The 8,684-nt window shown below is 38.7% G+C and overlaps 1 pseudogene; it reads left to right on the top strand.

Annotated features, from left to right (window-relative positions):
• The first annotated feature begins 5,087 nt into the window (after positions 1–5,087).
• LOC101593198 overlaps positions 5,088–8,684 on the top strand; it is a 5,528-nt pseudogene continuing 1,931 nt past the window's right edge.

Raw genomic sequence — 8,684 nt, 5'->3', positions numbered from 1 at the left:
GTATATTACTTTTCAGGCAAGATGGATGGAATAGGAACCAGCAAATGTATTCTCTAAATATTTCATTTTTATTTAAACAGGATAATCTTGAAATGGATGTATGTTTTTAAAAAGCCAATAAAGTCATATTGCCATATAAGACTGCCTTGAGAATCATCTACTGTAGTACTTGACCTATTTTTAATGTGACAGTTCTGTGCTAGTCCTCATCCTTTGTTTGGCACTCCTCTGATAAGCTAGAGCTTATGGATTGCCTGTGACTTACCATCCTTTTCAGGCAGGACAATTTGTTTTATATTCATAGTTTCTGCTGTGTGTCTTGCTTCTAGAATGAATTAACAGGTACAAAGTTACCACTGTATGGAAATTGAAGATAAAGACAAGAATGAGATTGGAAAATTAACAGGATATAAGAATATGGGAAATTGTTTAGAACCTTGTTTAAGAAAGAAACAACCATGTGTGGTTATACATATACATCATTTAAAAATATGTTATACCAGATGAAATAGAGAACTAATATATATCTTTTATTCTTGTCCTATAATAATGTGGCATTCTACTAGAGCAAGGTCAATCTTCTGTCGTTCTTTGAAAAATATATTCAATCTAGATTTTTCTAGCCTAAATTTATTAATTTGTGAACTAATGAAAGCATGGAAAAGCCATGAATGATTTAAAGTTTTCTGCTCATAAGTTTGATCCAATGCATTTATTTTTCTACTGAAAGATCCTAAGCTCGAGTTTGGTGCATGGCTGTATTCCCAGCACTCAGGAGACTGAGGCAGGAGCCTCCTAGTGAGTTTGATACCAGCCTGGGCTACAAAGTGACCTCAAGGTCAGCTGAAGCTGCAGGTGAGACCTTGTTTCAAAAAGGAAAAAGCAAAAGCAAAACAAGACAAAAAATTACAAAGGAAAGATCCTAGTGCTAGTGTTCTGTGTGCCTGTTGTCCTCTTTGCTCATCCATATTAAAGATTTTCTAGTGGGACAGGGATGATTGAGTTATAATTAGAAGAAGGGCAAAAGAATAAGTTTGTTTGTTTGTTTGGTTGGTTGCTCGGAATGGAAAAGGTAGGCACGTTTCCACATTTTTGTGCGGCTACACTTCTCCTGGAAATCCATAGTAGGCCACTTGAACCCCATTATTTTTTTATGAGCAGATATATTTATTGAGAGAAAGAAAGCTCCTGTCCAAGAGAGGGACAAGAAGGGGGCCCGAATGGGTAGTTCCCCCTTGAACCCCATTCTTATAACATTCTAGTAACTCAGAATAATACTATGTGTTTGCAGGAAGTATTTCCTCTAAAGCAACTTCATTTTGTATTTCCACGATGGTACCTTTAAAAGATGCTAATTTGTTATATGGGGGGAAAAAAGACAGTGAAACAAAACTATGGGAAATATAATCAAACAATATGGAAGATATTTTACTTCTTAAACATTTAAAGGGTGTGCTATGACTTTCGAAGACATCTGCATCTCCGAAGGAGTCTAATCGTGAAAGAGTCTAACTCTCTTTCTACTGCCTATAGGATGGTCTCAGCAACTCAGTTGTAGTCAAAAGAAAGAAGTGGAAGTGATGCTAAAAAATGTCTGCTGCCTTATAGAAGGTGCAGCAGCTTCTCCTGGCCCTCACTTTTAATGGAATGGTCATCTTTGAAATACAGTCACCATCTATGCAAAGGTCAATCAATCAAAAAAGGAAGTCAAGCAGCATTAACCTGTGTCCACCTGAGGATCCAGCTGCAATCTTGTGAACTCCAAGACGTTTGCGGTAGGACAGGCAAAGGTGCTTGTCACCTCAGCCTTCACCAGTTCCAGCTGATGCCGAGGAACTGATGCCATCAAGTCCTCAAGTTGCACTGCTGACTTATGAGTAAAAAAGGTATTATTTGAAGTTCTGAGTTTAGGAGTTGTTTATTATTCAACAACAGATCCTAGAGGATCATTCTCTGAGTTGATGGATGTGGTGGAGTTTATAAGAACAATACACTACAAATTGTTCTTTGAAATACTTTTGCTTTTATTTTTTTAACAACCGTCACAAAGTAATGTGTTACACAAACCAAGAAATGTGTTGTATAAGCCATTTTAGGGATTATATGTCATCCATCTAAATTTGTGTGTGTGTGTGTGTGTGTGTGTGTGTGTGTGTGTGTGTGTGAGTGTGTGTATGCAGGGTCTCCCTAGGCAGCTTGAACTCACAGTCATCCTCCTGATTTGTGCTTTCTTAGTGCAGGGATTACAGGATTAAGCCACCCATACCTGGAATCCATCGCCAGCTCAGCACGCCCTGGGATGGGGCTGGCACTGCATGTGGTGCCAGGGATTGAACCCTGGTCCCTGTGCTTACCAAGCAAGTGCTTAGTCCACTGAGCTATTTCACTAGCCCTCATTCATCTAAATTTTTCTGTCATGCTTCAGAAAACATCCTTTTTCATTTTTAAAATTTTTGTTGAGTACTATGTAGGATAATAATCATAATATGTCTAACATTTTATTTCTTGATTTTCAAGAATTAGAATACAAATAATTCCAAATTTAAAAATGTGGCGTTCTTTCAAAGACTCATTGTTTCTATAGATATCAATTTCTCTCTCTCTCTCTCTCTCTCTCTCTCTCTCTCTCTCTCTCTCTCTCTCATTGTTCAGTCCAGCTAGTTTTAGACTAGAAGCCACCCTACATTATTACTTTGATTTTTTTAGAGCAGTTACACACAAAATAATTCAAGGGTTAAATGCAGTATATTGTCAACAAATGAATAGTTCAATAGAGTCTCTCAGTGCCTCCATGAAAAGGTCATATTCTATCAAAACAATTGTATTTTATCCACACAGAAGTAAACAATATAATATAGGACACATTTTATAATACTAATTTATAAGGAATCACCCAAAGAATAACGTACAAGGAGTGCAGGAAATTGTCCACACACACACACAAACACTAAAGATTGCAGCTGAGGGCCTAGGTCCTGCTTCACGGATCTGTGCTGGAAAAGCCCAAAGGTCAGTGGTGGAAGCTAGGAAGCCTATGCTAGTGGGATGATGGATCTGTGCTAGCAAGGTAGGGATCAGTATTGGAAACAAGGTTCAAGGTAAGAACCAGGATTCCCCCAAAATTACCACAGCCACCCAACAACAGTGAGGTCCCAAGCTCCTCCAGCAATGAGCAAAGCCAACGTGACAAGCTTCTTCATGAGGCTGAGTAGTGCATCATCTTCCCTCAGAAGCTAGGAACCGATGCTCAAGATGAGGACCCAAGCTTCTCCAGGGTTCATGGGGAAAGCCAGTATGAGAAGGTCCTCCAGCAGAACAGCTCAAGAGAACTAGTAGCTTCCAACAGATTCAACAGCTTCTTAGAACAGTGTCCCTAACAGCGTTTTGGCAGCTTCTCTGGTTCTGCCTTTATGCTGCTGGCAACAATCCTCAGGTGGGCCTCCTGCACCAAGCACCACCTTAGTTTAATTCAGCGGGGTATAATAAGTTGGCCACCAGTTACAAATTCACCACAATTCATCCCTAGTCAACCTTGTACCCACACACATTTCTCAAACTAGTCTTTAGTGGCAGATTGAAAAGTTAACATGTCTTGATCTATTTCAATTTATATTAATATTGCAATTACATATGCACAATTTATTTTGCACTCATTCCTGCAACACAAACAAAATTTTTAAAGGGTGATCAAAATTTAAGTTTAAAACACAATATTGTGATTAATTAATCTGATTACAAACATACATGATGACAACATTAAGGGGCCAGGAAGATGGCTCAGTGGAATAAATGCTTCCCTGGCAAGTACAAGGGCCTGAGTTCAATCCCAGGTTCTGAAAAAAAAAAAAACATTAAAATATTATAAGAATTATTACAATCACAGTCCCTGTTTCCCAATAAGTTTTACAAAGAATGACAAGACTAAATTCAGGTATCAGGGCCTGCCAGATAGTTCAATGGACTAAAGGTCTTTGCTTAGGCAGAGTGCAGTGACTGGGGTTGGATCCCAGTGTGCTGTGCTGGCCTCTCCCCTGGGGGGTGCTGAGACAGTACTTGAGACTGGGTGTGGTGGCATGCACCTGTGATCCCAGTGCTTGGGAGGCTGAAGACAGGAGGATCACTACGAGTCCAATTTATGTGGTGATACCCTGTTGACCCTGTACTAAATACATTAAAAAAAAATTAAAAATCAAAGATCTCCTGTAACTTAAAAACATTTATCTTCAGGTGAAAAGATTTCATTCATTTGTACATTGTCCTGTTCTTAACAATATTGTTGTCCTCTAATTCATTCTTGCAGTGAAAGACATCATTAGAGTCACTCCTCTGGCCAAATATCTCATAGCACCTCTTTGGCTCTTTGCTCTTCATTTCAAACATAGATCTGGCCAGAAGCTCTCAACCATGTCTATACCACCTTCCTAATAGTGGACTGCATTGAAGCTTTTCCTTAATCCACCAGGCAACATCTGCAAACACAAGCAAAATGCAGATCAAAGTTCCACCGAAGCACACTATGCTAACTGGGTCCAGCCCCCAGTGCAGTTCTCAATGAAGTGCCCTGATTTTCATTATAACTGGCAGTAATTCCACCGGTGCTGTGATTTGCCAGACTCCAATCAGTTTCCAGTGTAGATTACAGCATATCAGAGCTCACTCTTTGGCCAGTCTCTCAAAAAATTTCCAAATTAATTCCAAAGGTTTATGAGTCACATGGTCAGGCAACATCACAGTAATAACCCACCTCTCCCATTACCAATTACATCATAGTCTGGGAGTTTTGCAAGGAGAACAATATAGTACAGGACACACTTTATAATATTAGTTTATAAGGAAGCACCCAAGAGTCATATACAAGTAAAAGAAATCTATCCACACACTAAATACTAAAGATTCAGCTAAAGGCCTGGATCCTGATATCCTGCATGAGTCCAGATAAAACCTAGGGCTCATAACAATTCTTTCTACAAGTCCAACTGGAGGCTCAGAGCCTACAACAAGGTCTCATGCAGGTCTGCTTCACAGATCTGGGGAGGAAAGGCTCAAAGGTGAGTGGTGGAAGCCAGAAAGTCTGTGCCAGTGGGATGATGGATCTGTGTCAGTACTCTGAAGGTTCTCAATGGGAGCTAGGAAGCAACACTCAAGGTAAGCACCAGAGCTTCCCCAAAAGTACCACTGTGTTCCTCAGCAACAGTGAGGTCCTGAGGTCCTCCAGCAATGAGGAAAGCCTACTTCCCATTAGGAAAGCCAGTGTGACAAGTTTCTTCATGAGGCTTAGCAGTGCACCATCTTCCTGCCCAGAACCAGGAATCAATGCTCAAGATGAGGACCAGAGCTTCTCCATAGTCCATCAGGAAAGCCAGCATGACAAGGTACTGCAGCAGAACTGCGCAAGAGAACTAGCAGCTTTCAACAGCTCCAACAGCTTATCCAAACAGCATTCCTAACAGTATTTTGGCAGCTTCTCCTGTTCTGCCTTTATGCTGCTGGCAACAATCCTGGGCCTCCTGCACCCGGCACCATCCTAGTTTAATTCAGCTGGGTGTAGTAACTTGACCACCAGTCAGAAGTCCACTACAATCCCCTTACTGAAGCTGTATCAGATTTCATTCCCATAGGTTATTATCAAAATGCCATCCTCACCTTTGTATAATTCCATGAAGGCGTGTGCTTTGAAAACTGTAATTTTTACTATGCTTTTCCCCTAACAAGTATATTTTTGACTCTGGATTAACCATAGCACATTGCCATTTTCCAATCTTGATTTCCATTTCACAAGGCACAAGGATAATAATAAGATTATACTTACCACCCTATTTTAGAATCTCAAGTTTACTTATTATCTATCCTTGGTGTGTTGGTTTATAGATACTGAATCCACAAATACCCTGAAATGATAGGACCTTATGCCATGGTCCTAAAATCCAATTTCACTTCACAGATGGCATTTCAAATACAAATACCTCCTTACCAATTTTATTTCTTTTCTGCAGTCCCAAAGCTCTAGGATAATCTGTTATGAATTTTGAGTTGATATACTGATTGTGTTTCTAATATTTAAGAATTGCAGTACTGAAAAAGTACACTACTTTTTGTTCACATTTTTTCCATTCTTTACTTTCACCCCCCCAATGTTAGCAAAATGTTGAGATTTTTATCAAGACAGTTTTGTTATTTACAAATTGTAATCAATCCATAGGCAATCCCTCTTAAAAGACCAACACATTTAGGACAAAACAAGCTAGTATAAATAACAGGGAGAAACTTTTATATCTATCTTGTTATATTTTGTAGAACATTCAGAAATGAAACAAGAATATGTCACAGTATGATGATAAAACTTATTTTGATAAAATCTAGATGGTAGTTTAATTTTATAAACCAAAATTTAAATTGATAAGAGAATAAACATAATAATAATAAAATATGATTAATATTATACCATACTTTAATACCATTTTACAATACCATTACTTTAATTGATTCTTAAACATCTGAAATATCTTTCTAAGAAAATTGCTTACTAATTGAAGAAATGAGTATTGGGTGCCTGATCCTAAAACATAACAAATGAAGAATAGACAAAAGCTCTATTAGCCTTAAAATTATATTCCAGTGAGGGGTACAAAGAAAACTGTAAAAATGAAGAACAAATATAACTCCAGAGCATATTAAGTGAAAAGAGAAAGAAAGAATAAATCTAAATGATTAGTGACAGAGTAATTAGAACTTAGATTAGCGGTGGTTCATGAGCAGAGGACAAATATTGCATATTCAGACAATTAATGAAGCCTAGGATAAGTGATATTTGAATGTACCTAAAAAATGCTAAAATTAACCTATGCAAAGATTCCCTAGAGAAAAATATTCTAGGGAGGATAAAAACAAGTTGTCTCTAAAGGTGCCCTAGGATGGTGATCTTTAGTAGTGATAAAACTGAAAAACCGGTCTGCGTACAAAAGCAGAAACCAGGAGAACAGGTAGAGTACAAGGCTAATATTAAACACAGGACAGAAGCTCCAATTCAATCATGGATCCACATTACAAGATATTAGGCAACTTAACCCTCCTCCCTCTGTGGTTTGATCTGTCAGTTGGGCATAATGGTGCACCTGCCTGATCAAATCAATGTGGATCTATGGGAAGGTGGCGGCACATAAAGGACTTCAAACAGAATCGGCCCTCTCCAAGGGTCCTCTGCTGTTACCCTGGTGGGAGATGAGTTATTAGTGTCTGTCCAAGGCACATTACGTAGCACCTTTTAGGCCATAAGCACAAATTTAGCTTTTATTCCAAATGTGATGAAAACACTAGAGAATTTCAACCAGGTGACAGATGGGATATGATTTACATTTTGAAAACATAACTTTTTGGGGGTACTGAACTGGGGGGTTAAAGTAAGCACACAAGCAAGGGGATAAACCAGAACACTATTTCAGGAACCCAGGCAAGTGGGGCATGCCCCAATGAAGTTAAAATGCTCTTATTACATTTGTTTTCTTGACTTAATTTTAACTCTAGGCCTAAAATCCATCTTCCTGGACTTAGAAACAAGCTATACTAAGACCCTGGAAAAATATAAATCCATTGAAGACCAGGGTGAACTTGACTTTAATTCTACATCTGCTCACCATTGTATACTGGTCAGCCTACCTAATGCTGAGACCAAATATCTGAGATACATGACCTAAAAGGGTAAAGATTGATTTGGTTTAATTTCAGAGGTTTTACTCACAATTAATTGGCTAACTTCATGAGAGAAACTGTCCTACTAACCTGTTTTGAAATTGTCTCATGCTGTTTCTTTCTCATTAAAATTATTAAAAAAAAAAAAGAGAGAGAGAAAGAAACATCATGGGAGAAAGACTCAGCAAAGGAAAGCTTTGTGGTGTCCAGAAAGTGTAGAAGAGCAGCACCAGCAAAAGACACCCCCTCCAAAGGGCCAGGGAGATAGTTCGGGGGAAGAAGCACCAGCTTAGACAAGCGCAGGATTTCCAGCACCGCATGCTGCACCAGCCCCATCCCCGGGCACGCTGAGCCAGCCACCAAGACCAGGTGTGGTGACATATACATTTAATCCCAGTGCTGGGGAGCCTGAAAACAGGAAGATCAGTAGGAGTCTGAGCCGTGTAGTAAGACTCTGTAACATATATATATATATATATATATATATATATATATATATATCCTCTTCCAGGGCAGGTCCACAGGGACTCAGCTCCACCTGGCCCCACCTCCTAAAAGCATTGTCAGATATGAGGATTAATCCACTAATGCATGCAGAATATGCATTATCCAATCTTGTCCAGGAATCTTCCTTCAGTCAAATTGCCAGTTAAGCTTAGCTGGCATAAGCATGTTGGAATAACTTGGATAAACTAGTTGACATTTTCTAAATCATACTTATATAAAACCAGTCACTCAACTGTATGGCAATGAAAGTCATTTCAGTTTTCAAAATATAATAAACCTTTCAAATAAATTTCATGTAAGGAAATGCAATCTTATCTCTAATAATGTCAAAAATAGCATTTTTGATACTGGTCAATTTAATGTAGCTTTTATTTAAAATAAAATTTTATGTTTAAAATGAAAGCTTGGGGCCAGGGAGATGGCTCAGTGAAATAAGCACTTCCCTGGCAAGTGGAAGGGCCTGAGTTCAATCCCTGGTTCTGCCAAAAAAA

Source organism: Octodon degus, unplaced genomic scaffold, assembly GCF_000260255.1.
Source record: "Octodon degus isolate 3935 unplaced genomic scaffold, OctDeg1.0 scaffold00366, whole genome shotgun sequence".
Taxonomy (NCBI): domain Eukaryota; kingdom Metazoa; phylum Chordata; class Mammalia; order Rodentia; family Octodontidae; genus Octodon; species Octodon degus.
This window is presented reverse-complemented; position numbering and strand designations above follow the sequence as displayed.